Source organism: Rhea americana, unplaced genomic scaffold (assembly GCF_003343005.1).
Source record: "Rhea americana isolate MKP2758 unplaced genomic scaffold, rheAme1 scaffold_23, whole genome shotgun sequence".
NCBI classification, from domain to species: domain Eukaryota; kingdom Metazoa; phylum Chordata; class Aves; order Rheiformes; family Rheidae; genus Rhea; species Rhea americana.
This window is the reverse complement of record NW_028186346.1, coordinates 7,099,471-7,121,857: the sequence shown is the minus strand read 5'-3', so window position 1 is coordinate 7,121,857 and position 22,387 is coordinate 7,099,471. Positions and strand designations below refer to the sequence as shown.

The 22,387-nt window shown below is 38.2% G+C and overlaps 1 protein-coding gene across 3 annotated transcripts in view; it reads left to right on the top strand.

Moving 5' to 3' along the window:
- The window catches only part of FGF14 (fibroblast growth factor 14), a 243,346-nt gene that overhangs the window by 84,051 nt on the left and 136,908 nt on the right, over window positions 1-22,387 (top strand). The window lies entirely within an intron of this gene.

Below are 22,387 nucleotides of genomic sequence, written 5' to 3'. Positions count from 1 at the left end.
CCTTGTCCAAGAGCATCTTCTTGAAGTAAGACTAGCAATATCTTCTAGATATTACTTTTATTTGAGGGGGTGGGACTTGCGTTCTAATCAGAACTAGAGGTCACAGGTTTCTGCAGTTCTTCAAAGTTTAAATTCACTGCTCATAGTATTTTTTCCTCTCAGGGACTAGGATAGGTCTTAAGAGGTGGCTGATACTGTCTGTTATAAAATAGCATGATAAGAAGCATTATAAAGGAAACCATTAATAGTCTTAACGCATGAACAGTTTATTAAAATCATCCAGTTGCCACGTAGCAGAGGCAGGATAGGACCACAGTACCACAGATCTACATACAGCTTGTGTTACAGCTTGTGTCATGGAATGATGATAACTCTTGAATCAAGGATCAGTGGACTCCAATTCTGAAGCCAGACTATTTCAAGCCCTGTCAGAAGTCATAACTGAGACTGAGTCAGACTAGACTGTGTTCTCAGACAGATAAGAACATGTACTGGATGGATGAAGAGGACTTGCTTTGACTTTTATCTTTCTATCCTTACTTTCAGCAGAAAACATAGTAACTGATCTAAAAATGTGTGGAATGTTGAATGATAGTTGAGTATTTGTGTACTTGTTACAACAGTTCTTGAAAATCYTATGCGTCCATTTCATCATCTTTCTCTCAGTACCAACGTCTTTGAATATCCTATGTCTCTGTGACAGTGCATTTGTAATAGCCTTGCTATTTGCATGTCACATTATCTCTTTACAATCAGTATCTCTAAAATTCATTGATTTTAAAAAATGTAATGTAATTAAAAATATTTGTAAAGTTCTTATTATAGAATACTAGTGTCATGAACTGCCAATAGTTGTAATACCTTCTGTGCTAACAGATATCACACTGATTTTCGAACTTCAGAAGTTCAAGTATGCAACTGTCTCATATAAATCAGTAGAGATTTTAAAGAAATATATCAAGCTTTCGTAAGGCCATTGATCTGGGAGGACGTGTATCATTTCTATGCTTCTGCTAAAAAAGGTCTTAGCCTCAGAATTTTTGCTTGTGGTGTGAAAGGGTAGTCTGGCTGAAAATAGACGTTGTGTATAAACATGCCATTTCTCATTATATTCAGTGCAACCTGACTGATAGATAGGAAAGTTCATTGTCTTCCTCTATGCCCTTGCATTCCTCCTCCTCTGTGGCTACAGAGCAAGTGGGATCAGCATATGATTCAGCAGATTAACCTGCTAAAACTAACTCAATTTCTTCCATCAGATCATTGAGTTGCTTTTATTCCACCATAAGCTGCTGATCACTGGAAAGCAGTGTTTAACTTAGGGCAGTGAAGACAAGTGGTTAGATCAGATTCAACATCTTACTGCCTCTTGGTCAGGACCTTAGCATCTACATAAATTGTAAAACACCAAATGCAAGTAGAAATGTGAAATACCTGTGGTACTGTGTCCAGTTCTGGGATCCCCAATACAAGAGAGACATGGAGCTACTGGAGAGAGTCCAGCGAAGGACCACTGAGATGATTAAGGGACTGGAGCATCTCTCAATGTGTGGAAAGGCTGAGAGAGCTGGGACTGCTCAGTCTGGAAAAGAGAAATCCAGAGGGGGATCTTATCAATGTGTTTAAAGTATCTGAAGGGAAGGTGTAAAGAAAACAGGGCCAGGTTCTTCTCAGTGGTGCCCAGTGACAGGMCAAGAGGCAATGGGCACAAGTTGAAATGCAGGAAGATCTATCTGAACATAAGGCAAGACTGTTCTGCTGTGAGGGTGACAAAGCACTGGAACAAGTTGCCCAGAGAGGTTGTGGAGTCTTCACAATCGGAGATACATAGAAGCTATCCGGACAAGGTCCTGGGCCATGTGCTGTAGGTGACCCTCCTTGAGCAGGTAGATTGGAGTAGATGATCTTTGAAGGTCCCTTCCAACCTCAACTGTTTTGAGACCGCTGCAGAAAGCAGCATTTTTGGTCTAGCTCTTTGCTGAGATTCTGCTGCTGAACCCACCTGTGCACTATTGAAATATCCATATTGTATGTAGAGTTATGTGTATGGCCTTGGAACCAAACATTTTGTTACGTGAAACACTTATGCTGCTCACACATGCTTTTAACAAATCAGTCTACAAATTAGTTTACAAATTAGTTACAAATGAGATCTTTCTCTCATTCTGGTCTTATATGTCTATTTGGATTACCACAGGGAAAACCATCTTAAGTTTCATCAGTGTGTGCCAAATGAAGTAAAAGAGAATGTAGATGTACTTTTGCTGCTGCATATCCCATCCCTTCCTTTATCCTCTAGCTACATCTCTCCTCCTGTTTACACGTACTGAATACAGTGAGAAGAACAATTTCTTGTCTGATAATGAGTTTGCCATATTTTGGTAATGCTCCACATGCTAATGAGAAATGGTCTGTAAGAGGAAAATGAAGCTATGGCTCTATCTCTGCTGCTGTTGAAAGTAAGACTCTGAAGACTGTTGCTATTTGGAGAAGTAAAGAAGAGGATCAGACAGGATGTAATGGACCTTGCTAAATATGTGAGTGAGATACCTTAGAAGTCTACTGTGTCATTATGACTTCAAAGCTCACATAACACTGTCAAAATGACTTGCAGGAAGACTGGTTGACATTTGTCAGGGAAAAGGCCTTTCACAAAAAGGCAGAAACACTTCTGAAGGTCTGTTTTTAAATGAATAGTTACAAATATTAATAATGGACATATTTCACTTATTTTTCTCACTATTGTTGTTTATTATCTGACTTAATTCCCCACTTATTTGATTCTTTACTAAAATGAAAATACTTGTGTTTGTCATGTTTGGCATCTAAAGATCAAACTTTACTATCGTTAGAGAGCAGAGCAGCTTTCTTATGGAGCAAAACAGTGTATTTTTCAAAGAAAATTTGCTTAAGCTGTAGTTCCTTGTTCTTATGAATGAAAATGAATGTTAGTTCTTTTCTGTAATTGCGCCATCAACTATTATGAAATTGTTTGTTTGTCAGATTGGTATTTACAACCAAGACCACTTCCAGAGGTTACGCCCTCAACCCTCTTCGTGACTTTATATATTAGAACTTAGGTAATTTTTCCTGCTGTAGTACACAGCCAGCACAGTAAAGTAAAAAAATGCTCATTTTTCATGTACCTCAGTAGTTATACACTTGCTTGGGACTGTGGAGATGGTGAAAGATCTGGGCTATATGTCCTTTGCAGACAGGAGGGGTTTGGGAGTTACAACCTATGGACCAGGCAATAAAAGAGGACACTGCTCCTCTGTTAAAGCTGTGGCCCTGCACAGAAGCATATGAGATAAAGAAGTAGAGGGCATATTGGTACCACAGTTACAAAGAATTCCTTATGGAAGAGCAGTCTCTTGGTTTTCACCTCCTMTTCTGAGAGTTTTTTTTTTCTTTTTCATCTTTCTCAGTGACTGTTTAGTGTAATATTCCTTACAGAATGGGTGGATAATTATAGGAATGAGACTATTGAATGGAAAGGTAAAAACTGTGGATAGAGAATTGTGGATGATGTAGGAGCGAGCAAAAAGTTGGAGGCATAAGTGAGTGAGATAGGAAGTACATGGCATAAATTTCTGACACTCATAAGTAGTTGAAGCATGTCTGATTGTATGTGATTCATAAAATTAATGGCTCAGGAGATTAGTAAATCATTGCCTAATCAAACAAGGGCATCATAATCCTCAAAAAGTTGTATATAATTCCTACTGTTCAGGATAGTCAAAGAAAATCATTAGTCATTGTCACTTAATCTTCAAGAGCTTATTATCCTATAATAAATCTAGCATCTGTAAATGTTTTCCTGAAAAGTGACTCTTGAAAGATTTGAAGGTAATTGTTTCCACAGTGAATTATTTTCTAAAATAGGTGTAGCTAATGAATTTTAATTGCTTTCTTCAGTTGTCATTTGAAGAGCACTCTAATGTACCTATGGATGGTTATGAAATTTATGACCATTTAACAAGCAAACAAATTGACTATGCCATCCTTACCTTCTGTTCCACCAATAGACAAAGGACATCATGCTGATTGCAGTTTGACATAACCTAGGTGCCCAGAGGCAAAGTGCTTTACTCTGCCTTATGGCTTCTCTGAGTCAGGTTAGAATCTGGCCTTCAGCAAAGCAACAGCTCCTCTGTTACTTGTCTTGCACCCAGAGGAAAAGAGAGCAATTCAGAAAAGAAGATAAGGAATAGTTAGTTAAATACAGGATAGAAAGAATGAAAGTTATTTATCAGTCAGGTTTTAAAGAATAAGGTTGTAAAATCTTGAGCTGAGTTACAAAGAGGAGACAACCATCTAACCTAAGCCAGGCAGATAGTGGCAAGCTACCATATGGTCCYGGGTGCAAGAAAGGTACTGTGGTACCAGGGCTGCTGAACACTCCCCTCACACCTCGTCTAATTCTTAGGTTTATGGATTTTTTTATAAATAGTAGAGTGTGGTGAGCATTTTCCAAAGGCTAGGTGTTTGTCTCCTTTGGACAGCCAAATTTCCAAACTGTTACTGACTAAATTTTGGGTGACCTTAGCTAGAGTTCTTTGTGTCTTTTGTCTTTATCAGCAGCAAATTTGAGTCTTTAAACAGCTTTATTTCTTGTGCTTATTATATATAAATACTTGCATTACCCACACACCCTAGATTCACCCAGAGTTATGTTAGTAATCTTTCCTTGATAAGTTAATTTTCTTAAGGGGTTATAATAAACGTTTTATTTTTTTTCAAAGTCTGGGTAGTATTAACATTGTTTAGACCTTCGGTTGAATCAGTGCTACACAGAACAAAGTAATTATCTTTGATCTTGTTGTGARGACTGTTATACATAGCAATGGTATTTGGGGTAGTTTAAGCATTATTGTTGCTCTTTATGCCGCGAGCTGGTGAGTGTATATAGAAGGGGTAGTAGGGTAGCATTTCACATATCCTACTGTCAAGCTTCTGACTTGAATTGCATTACCTTGGCTTTTGTTTAATCTGTGTGTCATAAATTTGTAACTATTTTCAACTGGAATGCAGTAGTTTGTGGCAGCGTTACAAAGGAGAAAGGYTGTTCTGAATCAGTCTGCTCTTAGCTTTGAAAGAACACATCCTGATTTCTTTTTTACACTAATAAAATTTTAGTGAATGTTTGATATCTGGTTTGGATGTTTTTGTTCTTTTATTTGTCGTGAATTAATGGGAGAGGATAAGCAAGGGAATTACCTAAAATTGACAATAATAATGTGCCAGAGAGCACACTGTGCCTCATCTCTTTAAATTTACCTGCTGTTTTTCAGATTTCTCTTCCTTTCCTCTATTAGGAATAGTAATTACTGTTATACTAAAGGAGGACACAGACACTTGTGAGATTATGGCCCTATTTACACTAAGAAAGATTAGATTATAGGAAGGACAGTTTTATGCTCTACATCAGAAAGTTCTGTATGCCCTGATGCTAACACTGATTTCCTCCCTCTTGTTTGTGTTATGGGAGGAAACAATTACTACTATGGACAGGTGACAAAATTAGAAAAGGTTAACACACAGGGATCAGTGCTGGGCTGTGGGTTTTGTCACGGCCTAGGTGACACACTGATTTCGTCCCTGCACTAAATACCAAATATACAAAAGAGTCAGACCCTCCCCCCTTCAAAGAGCTCTAGTGATGACTATCATGCTGGGGTTGGACTTTGGTGGCATACAAAAAAGACCCTCCAAAAAACAGAGCATAGAATGTGATTATACTAGACCCAGAACAAATGAAATAACAATTTGTTAGTGCGTCTGATTTATAATGGAGAACTGAGTGCAGAAATAAAGGGATTGGATCTTGACAGTGTGCAAGAATTGGCTTTCTGGTAGCAAGGCCAAGTTAATGCAAGCAAAGTGATGGAGCAGTGATGGGGGGGGGGTTAATGAGGCTGTCCACCAAGCTAGAGAAAAGGGATGCAGGAAAGGTGTGGAGAAAGCCTGGAAGCTCTAGTTTGCTCTTATTAACTTTCATGTGGAATCTGGATATCCACAAGGAGATCTTGAAAAAAACAAAGGATTTTTTTGTTTGTATTTTTGCTTTCATCTGGAGCAGAGCAAAGCAGAGCAAGGTAGTAGCTTTAACTTTGGCTTTAAATTCAAAAGACATTAAAATTTATTTCCTCAAAAAATACAAAAAGATGTTGGTAGTTGGGAGAAATAGAGTTGTGTCCTCTCTCAACAAAATAAGATATAGCATTCATTTTATGGCATTCTAATTCAAATAGTTTTTCATAACTTATAGCTGACTTTTAGTTTAGTGAACAAAATTAGCATGAAAGCACATACAAAAGACAAATGAACTTTAATTGTATAGTATTTTGATAGAAATACTTGCATGTTAGAAAATGCGTTTTAGAATGGGGATATTCCTTTATGTGTACTAAGGGAGCYGATGTTCACCTTCCTTCTTAGAAAATGTCTGAGAGTGTCTTACAACAAAGAGCACCTCAGATTTTCAGCTAATGCTCTCACATCCTTTCCCTTGTAAAAAAAAAAATCCACTAACATGATATCTTGCCACTTCTCTGCAAAGAAACTGTGGAAGAGATGATCTAGCTTTTAACGTATGCGGAAGAAGTGCCAACATAGTGCTATTCATTTCTGTTAGCAAAATAATAACACTTTGAGTTTTTCATTTCAAAAGTGATGTCACACTGGGGGCCATGCTCTGCAGCAGTGATTAGATTTTGGTGATATGTCAGAGTATTGATCTAAGTGTACTGAGAAGAGAGAGGAAATCTGTGCTGAGATGCATTCAGAGCCTTGCCAAACGAGGAAAAATGATCAGAGCTGCAACACAAAATTACTAAAGTTTCAGCAGACATAACTGAAATATGTGTAAGTCAGTAAAGCTTGGTCATTTATGATGTTTCAAGGCCTGCATACTAAAGYTGTTTTACATAATCCTTTAATTAGCAGCCTTGTTGACTCTTGTGAGAAAATTTAAATGACTTAAAAGATCTCTGACCAGTGTGAACATTATAAACATGAAGAAAGAAAGGCCAGGATATTTCAGTTGAGATGCTGGAATAGAGAAAGCCTTGCTGAAATAATGATGTATTAACTATTTAAAAATAATAGCTTTTTTTCTGAATATCTTTGAAAATTTCCTTTTTAAAAGCTTATCTCAAGCTTTTTTATTGGTGTAATCCCCTATAGGAGGTTTAATATGTTAGACTTTTAAGTATTAGAGATGCTTTTCAGAAAAGCAGAATTAGGGATCTGAATCTAAATGTAAAGATTTCCTTTAGAATCAAYGGAAGAAAATTGAGGTCTTGCATGCAGCAACTCAGAATCCTAGTAGGCCAAATGCCTYCACATGGAGGGTGTTACCACTCTGAAGGGTCCTGTTGACTTAAAGTCTGACATAATTCATATTAAGGCAACATTGTCATGAATGGGACTTGCCCTATCAGATATATTGATTTCCCATTCTTAGTTATTGTTAGAAACAGATCAAAATGGGGCGCAGAGCAAGGTTTTTCCTTGAACACCCTCCACTTGTGATTTGTCCGTAGAAATTATACCATTCCTTCTGTTTTGCTCTTAAAGTTGATGATGCCTGAAACTCCTAAAATGTTTGCTCTAGCTCTAGCTCTACTAGATATGATATATGATAATAGGATRGGATATAAATTTTAGTTACAATAAGATCAGATTTGTTGTTTAGTAACTATAATGCCCTTACCCAGGAAGTGGTTTTGCTTCTATAAATAAATAAATATAATTTTATTTACATTTTTCCACAAAAGACTTTCATTTCTACAAAAGAAAAAACACAATTCATCTTTTTAATGTGCAAAACAAATTTGTTCTTTCAGTATGTTTTTTTATGGTCTCATTTTTCTCTTGAACACTTAAAATGGAGAAAGCAAATTTCTTTCAGTTTTGACCAAATCTGAAATTTGCTTGGACCACTAAGTTGTTCACTGGGTTCTCCAAAGAACATCTTTAGTTAATGTATTATTTAGTCGGTTTAATGTCTGTGTGTTCGTTCATATGTTTGAGTGTACATATAACATACTTGTAATTTTTTTTCTTACAGTAAAAAATATCTGAGAGCCTGTCCACCTTCTAGCTCTCCTTTCCTTTTCATCTGATCCTGATGGGATAAGAAATTCTGTTTTCAATGTTCAGTCCTAGATTTTTTTCTGCACAGTGGGAAAAATGTATGTAATCATATGTATATGTATAAATTATGATTTTTCAAAGTATAAATAATAAAGAAAGCCTTTTTAGGTACAAATTAAAGAAATCTTGTCCCATGGTAACTTTTGGAGMAGTAACTCCTGTTTTTGAGTTTGAGAACAAAGCTGTATAATCTTTGTCAGAGAGCCACTGATATTCATATTTAAATTTATGTGGACTTTCACGTTATTAAGACCACATGCAGATTCATTTCATGTGCAGTGTTGAATGTGAAATGTTGAATTTCATCATTCTTAATCAAGGATATCAAAAACGCATTATTTGAAAATCTACTGGAAGATGGTTGTGAATATTGTCTATGTTCATAACTTTTGCCATCCCAAGCCTGTAAGGAACAGGCAGGGATTAAACCATTAACACTTACCAAATACTTTTCTGCAATGTTAAATGTGTTATAAAAGGCTTTCTGATCATAAATAGGCCTTCTAAGCCTATAAAATAAAATATTTTTAACACTTTTTGCATACATTTTCAATTAAAAGATACTTTGTGAAACAGAAGCAGAAGATTTGTTTTAAGACATARTTCAACTGCCTTTGAATTGATGTGAGCTTATCTTCTGTGAGTGTACTTACAGAAGTACTTCTGTTACTTCTTCAAGTACTGGGAAAAAAATCTCCTGAAATTTATTAGATTAGTATGAACAGCCTATAAATAAGMTTTAAGTATCTTTACCCCTCACCCAAAGTAAGAAAACAAAGTTGCATTCTCCAAGCCTAGTGGTATTAAAAAGAATTGTAGAGGTCTCTAAGGACTTTCTTGAAGTAAAAAATAAAGTTTTGATATATTTTCCCCATTTGTTTCCATTTAGTATTTTTTGCCACTAGACATGTAAACTTTCCCATGTATGTATTAAATCAAACATATCAGTTGTCATTTAGACTTTAGTGGAGCTGCTTGCACTGCATATTACATGCTTGAGCAGAAGCATTGACACTGGAAGTAGAGTCATTAATGTTATTCTCTGGCTTCTGCATGCTACTAAAATGCTCTTGCATTCTGRAGAATCTTGACAACGTTTCCACAAACCATTTTTTCCTAAGTCATTTGTAAACATCTGTATGCTGTTCAGATACAGGTCTTCATGCAAAGATTTTGATTTACAGCATTTTTTGTAAGTGGACCGCCACAGGTCCCATTGAAACCTAAATTATTTTATGGTGAACAGAAACTAGGTATCAGTAAACTTAGTGGTCACTTCTATGCTTTTGATCTAAAAACTTGAAATTTTTGGTCTTGTAAGTCTTGTAATTCTGTAACTTGTAGGCTTACTTATATTTTTCTCTGTTTGCAAAAGCACAAATAAAGCTGAAAGGGTATTTGAAGATGCTGATGATAAATATCACAAAGCATCTTTATTTCAGATTATTATGCTCCTTTACTTTCCCCTAAGCCTTCAGCACTGTTAAGCAGGCAAATTCACTTAGGCATGGGCCAACCCTTGAAATAACGAAGTTGATCTGCAAAGGTATTGGTGTTTTTCGTAGGAGAGGATACAAAATACTAGTCATACTTACAAAACATACTGAAAGACAGTTTGCTTTTTTTAGTTAGGAGATTTAAAATAATCAKAATTAATTTCTATGGTAAGATGGTCTACCTATACCTAAGGTTTTTAAACAATCAGTTTAAAAAAGGTGAATTTCATCAAATCACTGCTATTTCTTCTAATATTATAAAACAACTTTAAACAAAACCATCAAAAATTTACAGATATGAGTGACCCTTAGTACCCTATTTCACATATATAAAATTGAAGTAATAAGTAAATACTTATTTTCACAATAAATGACGTTGTGTAGATTGTTTCTGTTTGGTTCTTTAAGCCCCAGGAAGGATCACTTTGTCTCAAGCGAGAAAAATATTAGTCAAGAAACCATGCTTCACAGAAATTTGGCTGCCAATATGTTCCATTTCTAATGAGTTCTGTTCTTCCTTACCAGCGTAGCATAGCCAGAACTGCTCTCCAGTTATTATTTACAGAGCACAGCTTTGGATTGCATCATAGAGAGCTTCCAGTGATCAAGTTGTTTCCTGGTATTAATTTAGCACTTCCTCCCTACATCTGTGGCTAAAGCAAGTTTCCATAGTGCTTAAACTAAGGCTGGAAAAAAGTCAAAAAAAGCTTTGAGATTTAGAGAGAAAATTTAGTTTAATTTCATTATTGTTTTAAAGACTCAGAGGGCTACATTGGCTTACCTGAATACTGCAGGACAAAGCAAGGGACACTTGGAGACTCCTAGCAGCAAAAGAGTCCCAAAGGCTTGAGTCTGAAGAACAACCATGTACGCCAGTGGCAAGTTAAATCTCAAGACAGTGGTGACCGAGAAATGTGAGCTTTGGGAATGGACAGTGTTCTGCGTACGTATGCTCAAAGCTGAGCACGTTYAAGAGGTAATGTGGCTGAGGAGAGTTTCAGCAGTCTCTCAGTTTAGTCCAACTGTTCTGTTTTATTCATCTAGTGACTGACAAGTTTCTAAGTCATTTGATCCAGGTGATAAGAGGCTGTGAACAAGAACKAGTCGTTTACCCAGTAGATGCTCAAGCTTCTCAAGTTTTGAAATGCTAAAGCTAGACCTCACACCAGCCCTTCTGTGCTTCCCAGCTTTCTGGGATGCAATTTCACAGCAGGCTTAGGCTGATCTAAGACTATCCTGCCACTGAGAAGGCATCCCCCCCAACCCCCTGCTTCATATGCAACCTTGTCAGCTCTAGTCGCTGCATCGCAGGTCAGTTTACTAATCAAAGTAAAAAGTTTAAAAAAAAAAAAAGAAAAAAGAAAAAAGAAAATGTTTTGGTTGAACATGCACGTTGATTGGACTTTTCACCTAACAAAAAATATGTTCTTGTAGACTTTCTGGATGTCCTCTGTATATATACACTTATGTCATTAGTGGCTAAAAGCATAAGTTTTCAGCAACTTTAGCCAGACAAATAAAGAATATTCTGTTCTTAAGATACTACATATTCTTACACGAAAAGCGGACTTATACAATCGTGTTAGAATGACGGGGATTTTTTGGAGGAGCTTGATCTGTCATTTGACTATTGAGATTAGGAGGTGATTGCTCTCAGTGTTGTAATGTTGACTAAACATAATGCATACATCAGCGCGAATGAAACTGTTGCATTATATTTGTAAAATTCTTAGATTTTCTTTCTACCTCTATGTGGAATGGAAACTGTCCTCCAACTAGCTAGGTGGACTCCAAGCTAATTCTTCTGCAACTCTGTGAAGTTGCTTTGTACCTATTTTCTCTCCTTAACCAATGTCTACGCTTAACTTTAAACTGCCTGTAAAATGTCTGTGGATAAAACATTATCCTTTGCAGATTTTGAATGACTATATTATGTAACATTTGGTACAGGCTACTGAAGCAAATATTCCTTAGAATTTTTTAGATTGCTGAATTTAACAATGTTATAGAAACAATGCAAAATGATAAGGCATCTGTAAAAGTTTATGGCTTCCATACTGCTGAGAAAAAGAGATGAGAATGAATTTTCATTTTTTTGTTTCAAAACATCTACCAGGACTTAAAACAGTCATCACAAAAAAGCAGTCCCACGTGAATAAGTCTATATTTATTTTTTTGTTTATTTATTTTTGTTAAAGAAAGAGACAGTTTATCTGTTACCACACAAGCATTGAAAACATTGCTACCTTAAAATTTTTGCTGAACTTTTATTTGGTACAAATAATTCAAGTTCTTACAGCAATGCAAATAGTAAAATAAAAATTTACCAGTATGTGTTACAAGTTATTCCCCAGTCAATATATCTGCAGATAACTAGAGTAACAGTGTCCACTGCTGGCAAATCAGATAATTGCACTGCACATTAGAGAGCTATGCTGTTGAAAGGTTTTGAGGAATTCACAGTCTTGACTGCAAGATATTTTCCAATTTAGGTTTGTAGGACTGTGCTGTAAAATCACATCATCATTTTAGGAGTATTTATGCAATTGCTGCTAATAATAACTGCTWCGGTAGTTGAACTGATAGTCAATAATATCAGTATAGCAACACGAGCAGGTGTTGTGATATTTGTTTCAAGATTTGCACAGAAATACTTGCAGTATCTGTGACATTCTAACTGRTATATCTTTAAAATAAAAGACAACATAGTTAAAGAGTATGAACTCAATCTTGATTTTCTAATTTATGTGAGTAAGAAGACTGGCAAGAAGTTAAGTTCTTAAGTTCATTTTTTAGGTCAAAACATCCATTGCTAGTTTTGCTATTTTTTTTCTTAAAAGAATAAATGACTTATAGAAGAAAATAGTATTTCTATTTCAGAAGAAATRAAGTGGAAACATGCAGGATGGTACTAACAGTTACCACTAGGTATGATGAAGCTCAAAGTAAAGTAGACTGATTATCAGAGAGAAGTGAGGAAAAGCTTAGTATCTAAAAAGTGATTTGAATAAATGTTTTCCTAGTAGTTTTATAGTAGATATTTCTTCCCTTCTGTTCCTTAACAATAGTATGTCAGAGCAAAGAAGTCTTTCAATTAAAGAAAATGTTGTAGAATGAGAGAAGCATTAAGAGGAAAAAAAGAAAAGTGGCTTCCTAGCTAATACAAATTGCATTTATCATGTCAGAYACTTGTGAATGTYGAAATTAAGTAAAAAAGAGGTGGGGTGGACTTGTTTTCAGAGATTTGTATCTATCATTAATTTATACCATCCAATAGAAATAGTAGAGAATGTGCTGAATTTTCTGTTTGTTTGTGAAGAGAGGAACACAACGCATGGCTGGTACAGAAAACGGATCATGTCTGAGCCTCGAGGGAAGGGAAGTGCCTGTAGGAAAGGCTCTCAGGGGAGATGAAAACTCTCCCTGGGGATGAATGCTGCACTGCCCAGGGCTGTTCTGTGTCTACGTTTTCGCCCTTCAGAGACTTGTCCTGGTTAGCAGTACCCAGAGAAATAATTACTTTGCCTCTAGGACAAGAAAAAGCAGGATTTTAGACTTCAGGGCTTTTATCTTTGTCTACACCTTCAAAATAATGTCAGGTGATCTCTGTGGGATGAACAAAATCCAATAACTCCCTTGTTTTTAATATCTGAAAATGTAACAGATGCTTTGTCTCACATTATCATGTGCTTTCATGAGGAAAGTGAGAAACACTTATGTAAGGATTTAAAATCAGTATGTGGAAGGACTTTAAAAGAACATTGTCAGTAAGATTAAAGTATGTTTGTATACATGTGTATATATTATTTAGATGGCATTTTGAGTTTCAGAATAATTTAAGACAAAAGATATAATTTCACTATTTAATTGGGACTCATATATCGTCATGTCATATGCTGACAAGATATTTAATTTTAAAAGATAGTCAGGTAACGCAACTGAATAAAAATATCCACTTACTAACCATCTCAGATTTTCAAAAATGCACRAATATTCTTTAATACGTATGTAAAATACTATAAAAATATTGTACATATAAAAAGGTATCTTATACTTGCATATATCATGTATTGTGTATATGCACTGGTATATACTTCAAGAGCAAACAACTAAACAACTTAGCTGCTCTATGAAAATATCAGTTGTAAAGTAAAAGCAATAAATATTGTCATGTAATTAACATCTATGTAAGGAWCAATTCCCTATGTATACTCTGGTAAAAATCTCCCAAATCACACTTATCCGGGGAGCTAAGGGTTTTTTCTTGTAATTGGAGATTTTTGCATTGATGGCTGCTGCTTTATAGAGCATAATTTTTTCTGGAACTTGTGTGCCATAAATCAATGTGTGTTAACCCACATAAAACATATTAAGGATAATTCTTCTGATTATTCTAGTCAAGAGATTGCAAATAAGTTCATTACAATCTTCTTATCTTTTCTGTTTTATGCTGAGCAGAAAGCCTTCACTTGAGACCATTATGTCAGCCAAATACATATTGTCAAGCTGTGTCAACTGTTCTAACKCCATAAATTCAGCGTAGGCCTGAGACCAGATTTCTGCTCTCAGGAGTGGCATTCCTTTTGTTTCTGTAGAACAAAATTTAACAGACACACATTTAGAGTGACTTTCAGTTATTTGGAAAAATAATGGCACTGTCTACTACTTGTTACAGAACTCAGGCAAAATAGAAGAAACTCCTGCTGTGGCTAGATAAGAAAATACAACAGATGTTGATTTAAGCTRTGCGTACAACGAATTAATGAATAAGCTGTCCGCTCTGTTTTTAAGTCTCTAATTCTTAAACTGTTCTGTGCATCTGTGTGGACTACAAATGTGCCTTTTTTTTAATGAAAGTTGTTGTTCTGGAGCCTTGGCTAATACACTCTGGTGGCAAATCTTTTGCTGTTAGCTTCAGCAGGCGAAAAATAAATACTGGCACATTTCTGTTGTTAATAATTAAAGATATCTCTTCAGAAGGTCTATTCAATATGTAAAGTTAAGGTCACAAGCATATCTCTGCAGAAGCTGTAACTTTAGCATTTAATTTTTAGCTACTTTTATGGATTTATTTTTCAAAATGATAGTAATTTGTTGTTGTTTAAGAGATTGCTGGCTTTAAGAGATTGGTTAGAGATGAGTTTTAGGCCCAGATGAGTTATCCTGGAGGGCCTAATATGATCTGCATGCCAYGGTTCAGATTCTGCCCTCAGTTCAGGGGATTTCTTTTTTTTCACCTAATCTCAGAAGAAATAACAGAAGTAGAAGACAGAGTGAAAACCAAGCAGAATCATAAAATATGTCGGAGATGGAGTGTTAAAGCTTAGAAACTGTWTTATGTGTCTTATCTTGATGTAAGATCAATTGTAAAGATGGTAAAAAGAGTAAGAATCTCTATTCACTCCTTTCCCCCCTAAAAGAACAAGAAGGTTATCAGTGGAGTCGATACACTGGAGGGTTGTGACACCAGAGAGCTCTGCTGCCATTTTGAGAGACCTTGACAAAGTGGGGAAATGGGCAGAGGGGAACATCATGAGACACAAAAAAGGGAAGTGCAACGAGGAAGGGATAACCCCAYGCACTATTACAGGCTGGGGGGTGACCAACTGCGAAGCAGAACCTGGGGGTCCTGAAGGCCAAAYTGGACATGAGCCAGCGGTGTGCCCTTGCAGAAAAGAAGGCAAATGATTTACTGGGCTGCATTAGGAAAAGTATTGCTAGAAGGTCGAGGGAGATGATTCTTCCCCTCTACTCAGCCCTGGTACAGCCAGATCTGGAGTGCTGTGTCCAGCTCTGGGATCCCCCGTGCAAGAGGGTCGTGGAGCTACTGGAGTGAATCCAGCGTAGAAGCACAAAGAAGCTTAAGGGACTGGAGCATCTCTCAGTATGTGGAAAGGCTGRGAGAGCTGGGACTGTTTAGYCTGGAGAAGAGGAGGCTTGGGGGGAATCTCAYCAATGCGTGTAAAAATCGGAAAGGCAGGTGCAAAGAAGACRGGGSCAGGTTCTTCTCAGTGGTGTCCAGTGACAGGATRAGGTGGCACAAACTGAAATGCAGGAAGGTCTGTCAGAAAGTAAGGGAAAACTGTTCTRCTGTGAGGGAGACGAGCACTGGAGTARGTTGCCCAGAGAGGTTGTGGAGTCTTCACAATTGGAGATGTTCAAAAGCCATGTGGACAGGATCCTGGGAAACATGCTGTAGGTGACCTTGYTTGAGCAGGTGGGTTGGACTAGATGATCTTGAGATATTCTCAGGACCTTCCAACTTCAACCATTCTGTAATTCTGTGAAAAGCAATCAAAGCAGGTGTTTTTCTTGACACAGCAGTATTTGTGAGACTCATTACTACAGTCAAATCAAAGATAAATTTCTTATTTTTTCAAACTAACACAGTTAAGAATAATTAAGTTCTATCCTATTGTTTATCTACTAGATAATTTTATTCAATTCCCTAAATGACTTTGAATCCTTATTAGCGTAGAAGTTGTTTGAGCTGCAGATATATCCTAGGTTGAGTTTGGAAGAAATGACACTAGTCAATGCAGAAGAAATATTGCACTAGCTGAGCCATTGACTCTGAGCAGATGTGGTGTTTCTTRTTTCCTTATAGATGTTATATATACTGTATTTAGATTTCTATAGTTCTCAGCATAGCTAGTAATCTATGTGTTTGTGAGGTGGATTAGCTTATTCTTGCATATATATTAATTATACATTAACAGTCTTCTCATTAATTGGATATATAAGACTGAGTAAGTCTGAAGCCTCTGAAGAAATTGGCTAACACATGTGTAGTTCTTTAAACAACATGTTGGCAGTTTAGTTTCTTTGTCTTATTTAAAGGGATTTACTTGTCCTATTTAAACAATTTACTACTTAAATCCTCCAATGGAAACAATACATTTTTAATAGGTATGAATTTGTCTCCTTGAGTGCTTTATGAATGAAAGATGAATGCTTTTGACATAGAATAGTGAAAGAACATAGATATCTATAAACTCTGAAACATATTACTGTGTTTGATAAACTTAATTCTTAATGTTCTTCAAAGTCTAATCAACCAGTATCAAGGGCATTTAGGATTTTTAAATTGCACTGCTTCACACTGCATCATCTTCTGATGAATTAACAGTAATATATAAGAGAATGGTACCCAGATTAACATGCATGAACACCTAATAGGACCCAGGAAATTACAGACCAATCATATTCACGTCCATCTCTGGAAAGATGATGGAACGGCTCATTCTGGATGTCCTCTCTGAGCATGTGGARGAAAAGAAGGTGATCAAGAGTAGTCAGCACGGATYCACCAAGGGGAAATCATGCTTAACCAATCTGATAGCCTTCTATCTTCTCTGATGGAATGGCTGACTGAGTAGTTGAGGGGRGAGCAATGAATGTTGTCTAAATTGACTTCAGCAAGACTTTCAACACTGTCTYCTGTAACATCCTCATAGGTCAGTTCAGGAAGTGTAGGTTAGATGAGGTGAGGACAGTGAGGYGAAYTGAGAACTTAGCCTGGAGAAGACTGAGAGGGGATCTTATCGAGGTATACAAATATCTTAAGGGATAGTATAAAGAGGATGGGGCTGGCCTCTTTTCAGTGGTGCCCAGAGACAGGACAAGAGACAACAGGCAAAAGCTGAAGCACAGGAAGTTCCACCTGAATATGAGGAAAAACTTCTTTACTGTGGGAAGGACAGAGAACTGGAACAGGTTGCCCAGAGAGGCTGTGGARTTGCCCCTGGAGATATTCAAAACCCACCTGGATGTGATGCTGGGCAACATGCTGTAGGTGACCTTGCTTGAGCAGGAGGGTTGGACTAGATGATCTCCAGAGGTCCCTTCCAACCAACCATTCTGTCATTCTTTGATTCTGTGATAATACTGGACAAATTTAAAYTGCTTAAAACTCATTGCACAACTCTTATGATAAGCACAGAATGCACATAAATTGCATGGAAAAGGATTTCTTTGACTACATGTATTCATGCCAGTGTAGTCATGAGCAATATGATCTTTTAGGTTGACAAACTTTTTTCTAGGTTGTTAATTTTTAAAAATTAAGCACCTATCACCTTCCAGGAAAAGCCCTGCTGTATTTGTTCCATCTTTTGCATACAAGTAATTAAATCTTCTCTCTTGCTCTAGCTTTGTTCTCCAAGAAAATGAAATCAGAAATTGGTAGTTACTGTTGCTTACCAACACCCGCTCTCCCYGCGAATAAACACACACATGTATAAATGGCCCTATCTGTAGAGCTATATTGAATTTTTCCTTATGATTTTTTATGGGAGGTGGAAGGGTATTTGTATGTAAATTTAATTTAGATACTTGAATTTAAAACCACCACAATTACCATCAACCTTCAAAAACCTTTTGACTGATTTCAACGTTCAGAATCACAGATCTAGCCAGCAACAGTGCTCTACTGGTAATCAGACTGCTCTTGGTGGTAAACTCATTGAAGGCACTGAGCTCTTGGTTCAGTTAATCCGTCAGAATAAAYAAACAAGGAGTTTGTCACTGCTGAAGCAATTTCTCCTAGGATGACATTACATTCTCTTTATTGCCCAGATGTACTCTTATGCGTAGTGTGAAATTGTTACTCCTAGATCAGTACTTTTACTCCTAGAATAGCCTTTTCCATTTTAAATGATCTTCAGCTCTTGAGAGTCTAGAAGAGCTTCTAGATTCATAACACTGAAAAATCATTTCTAGAATATAAAGTGATATTGATTTAAAGCATCATATTCTGGAGTGTTTAACAAGACAAGCAAGCTGTGTGTGCCTGTGTGTTGGCAAGAAAGTGTAACAAAAAAAAAATTTTACTATATCTCATGAAACCRAAACATGTTTTGGTAGCAATGTGTAATCTGGTATTTTACATTTCTAGAAAAACTATGTTTATAAAGATTTTTGTCTATTTTCTTAGGTTTTTTTTTGTTTTGTTTTTTTTGGTTTTTGATAAGAGGAATAGTCTCAGGACACCTGGGAGGAGAAAATGCGGCTGGAGTGGGAGGGGGGAGACATGCATATAGTAATACCRTTTTGTTTGTATTGAAATGGTTTCTGAAGGTAGAAACTTTGTGGCTTCAAGTATTCAAGTCTGCATTGACCAGAAATGAATCTGTACTTTGTAGCTCCATCCAACCAAATACAGAAATTAAAACAATTGGCAAAAAGAACATAGCCCTTAAACCATAAAGATGGTATTTTTAAGTCTTAAAATTATATAGCCTATGAATACAGGTTAGGGTAGAATATAAGGTATAGAGTATTATTTTTCAAAATGGAAATGTTTTAAATAACATTTTATGTGTTGCTAATACCTGAATATATACAAATATTAATAGTGTATATTTGCCCTTATTGTACTTTGCTATCTGCAAGTGACACATTAAAATTTAAGCTTTTAAATTAAATGAAATAGAGTGTGCCTAGTGTTCAGTAATACAACACAAAATGATTTTTAAAAATAATAATGTTTAATACCCTAGCTATATAGAAGAACAATTATTTTACATGCATTTTTTTTCCTGGTGAAGGCTTTTCTCTAAAACTCATTAAAACAAATACTTTTAAAGATTGTAAAATGTTCTTATTTTAGAAAACTCATTAAATCCATGATAAATTAGTACTTAGAAATGAACAGATGGGAAAATAGAAAGTACTGAAAATCCCTTCCCCCTCCAAGTTTTGCTTTTATTCATTTGTTTTAATATCTAGTTTTGTTAAAATCAGAAATAAAATTCTATTTTAATGTAGCAAATGTTATAACTATGATACTCCCATTTGTCCTAAATGCATAATTTTATGCAGTTACTAGTCTTTAAGATAGCTGATATGTTCATACTTCTACAATCCATCTGTTAGCAAAACCTTCACTTTGACTAGAATTGCACACATTTTATCACAGGATAAGACAGCAGATGGCTCTCTTGAGTTTTCTTTGGAGAACCTCAAGCTGTAAACAACTACTCTGCATTTTTGAGATGCAAGTAGAAAGCTTTTGTTTTTGATTTCTGGAGTAAGAAATACATTTTCTTTTGACATGGGCATGCTGCCCATCTTCTTTCCCCTTCATTATTTCCTTTTGCCCTCACTCYGACCATCATGCATTGACGAATGTTGGTGTGTTTTGAGCAAGGCTCAAATTTGAACGAAACTACTGAAGAACAATAACAGTAGATAGTATAGAGCAGACAGTACAGATAGGTCCTTCCAGAAAAGGGAACGCAAATTCTACACCTTTTGAGAAAGAGTTTCTCATACAGTACAGGCCCATCCGCATTCCCATTCCTAAATTCCTCTGAAATTTAAAGATAGTGTGGAGGTGGGCTTCATGTCACCCCACTCCCTCTCCTTGACTGCTTCGTGTGGAGCCAGTGACAGCAGAACACCCCCCGSCTTGGTCCCACGTCCCGCACCGCATCGCGGGTGGCGGCGTGACCCGCGCCCGTGGAGCCCCCGCCGCTGTCCGSGGTGCTGARGGCGGCGCTGCTCAGGGGGCCGCCGGGCCCCTCCGGGAACGCTCTTGTGAAGACCTGTGGAAGGCACCCTCGTGTCCTGTCCGCCACTGGGAAGCAAGGAGAAGGGAAGCGGAGATCAAGGCTACCACAGTGAAATTTAAATTAAAAAGCCCTCTRTCTAATTGCATTGATTAAGGCAATTGTGACAATTGTAAGGAAATTGCTGCTCTGTTAAAATTGCCAGACGGAAAATCCAATGTGAGTGTTTTTGCTGAATCTCTTTAGARGCACTTTCAAATAGAATTAAAATGTATTATCCAGATCCGATTGTGCATGTTCTGCTCCTAGATGGTCGTCTATTAATACAAAATCCCTGTATAAGGGAGTTCCCATACACTTTTGCCCTCTGGATAAAAATGACTCTTTGTAGATTAAAGGATTTGGGGAAATAATGGTCAATATGGAGATGCTGAAGCTTCTGCTCAAACAAGAACCTATCAATACCTTCTAGGTTTTGTATTGCAAAGTAGTGAATTATTCTAGATGGACATCTACACTTCAAATCCCTATGTTCAAGGGTTCAACAGTCTAATAAGAAAATAGAACACTCTGAAAGCAGTTAATTATTGAGTATTAAACTATCCCATATGATAACTCTGAATAACTTCTATTTAGCTGCTCACTTCCTTTTTTCTAATTTCTTCTAGTTGGTTACAACTTCAGGAGATTTTCCAATTAGACTGGCAGAGAATAAATCCTCCCCCTCCCCCATCCACACACGCAGAAAAAAAATCGGCCCTTATCTACGAAGGGACAGGACCCAACAGAAGAAGACCTTCCCTCCCCTCCAAAAAAAGTGAAAAGCAGAAGAGAAGAGATTGTTACACATATCTTGCATGGTATTTATTATCTGCACTCTCCTGTGAACTCCTTAGGGGCAGAGACTCTTTAGGCATTCTGTRTCTAGTAATCTTGGCTAGTGTCTGCTCAAGGGCTCCAAGATGTAGTCTATGAAGAGCATTAAGAAATAACTTTACACCGTGGTGTTGATCAATAAATCTACCTTTCCCTGTGGCTACTTGTGGGTGCCCTGTAGAACTCATCTGATCTTTTTGAAACCTTAGAAATGAGTTTTTGTTCCAAGTTAAAAGTCTGCTCGTGGAGTAATATTTTCTTTTCTATCAGACAAAGGGCGGGTGCTGGTTTTTAGGTGGAAGCTTCCTTCACCTGCGTAGGCGTGTTTCTTTCTTGCCGCTCTCARTCACTCACCGCAGAAGTGAAACTTCCCAACGGCAAGCCCCTGCCTACCAGCCCGTCTGCCCGCCGCCCTTCCCCGAGGTGTGGGGCGAGGAGGGCGGTAGCCGCGGCTGTGCGCCCCCGCCGTCGGGGCCGCTCCCGGCGCGGCGGTGCCGGGGAGGGGGCTGCCGCGGAGGCCGAGCGCCTCGGTCAGTAGCCCGGTGTCTGCTCGCTTGCCTTTCCCCCTCCTCCCCCCGTCCTCCAGGACTCCGCTTCCGCGGGCGCAGGCACGGAGGGAGTTATTTGTGTGGAGGATGTATGTGCGCGGTGTGGGGGAGAGGGCGGCTTGGGGGTCAGCGCTTTGGCTCCCCCGCTTTGCCCGGTGTCCCGTTTTCGTGTCGCCGCTTTAGCTGACGGCAAGGCGAAGGGAGAGGGTGCGTGTGTGTGTGWGCGAGGGTGTGAGTGTGGAGGAGGGCCATGTGGCCCTCCGGCAGCGCCCAACGCTTTCCTCTCCCGTGGGGAAGGAGCCCCACGCGAGGCGGTCCGGACACCTAAGGGAGAGCAGAGGCTGCTGGTGGCGGATCCGCTGGGAGCTCGCTATTTCCCACCAGCAAATTGCACCAGCCCCCGCCGCCCCGCCCGCCGCTTCGCCGCCCCTCGCTCCTTTTCTTTATTCTCCTGCCTTTCTCCCTTTCCTCCACCCCTTTTACCCTCGCCACCCCTCGGCTTGGAAGGACAAAAAAGCTACAGCGGTGCATGCGTGTGTGTGCGTGTGTGTGTGTGCGCGCGCGTGTGTGTGTGTGTGTAGGGGGAGGCTGGAGCGGGGTGGGACCGAAGAGCTGTGATTACAGCTCTCCCAGGAGGAGAAGATCGCGCTCTCCAGATGCTGATTTCTGAAGCACTTGGCAATCATCGGGCCGGAGCCTGCGAGCGGCGGCGGTAGCCGCGCCGGCCGCGGCGATGGCAGCGGCGGGCGAGCGGGCGGCGGGAGCCCGGTGCTGAGCGGCAGCGGCGGCCGGCAGG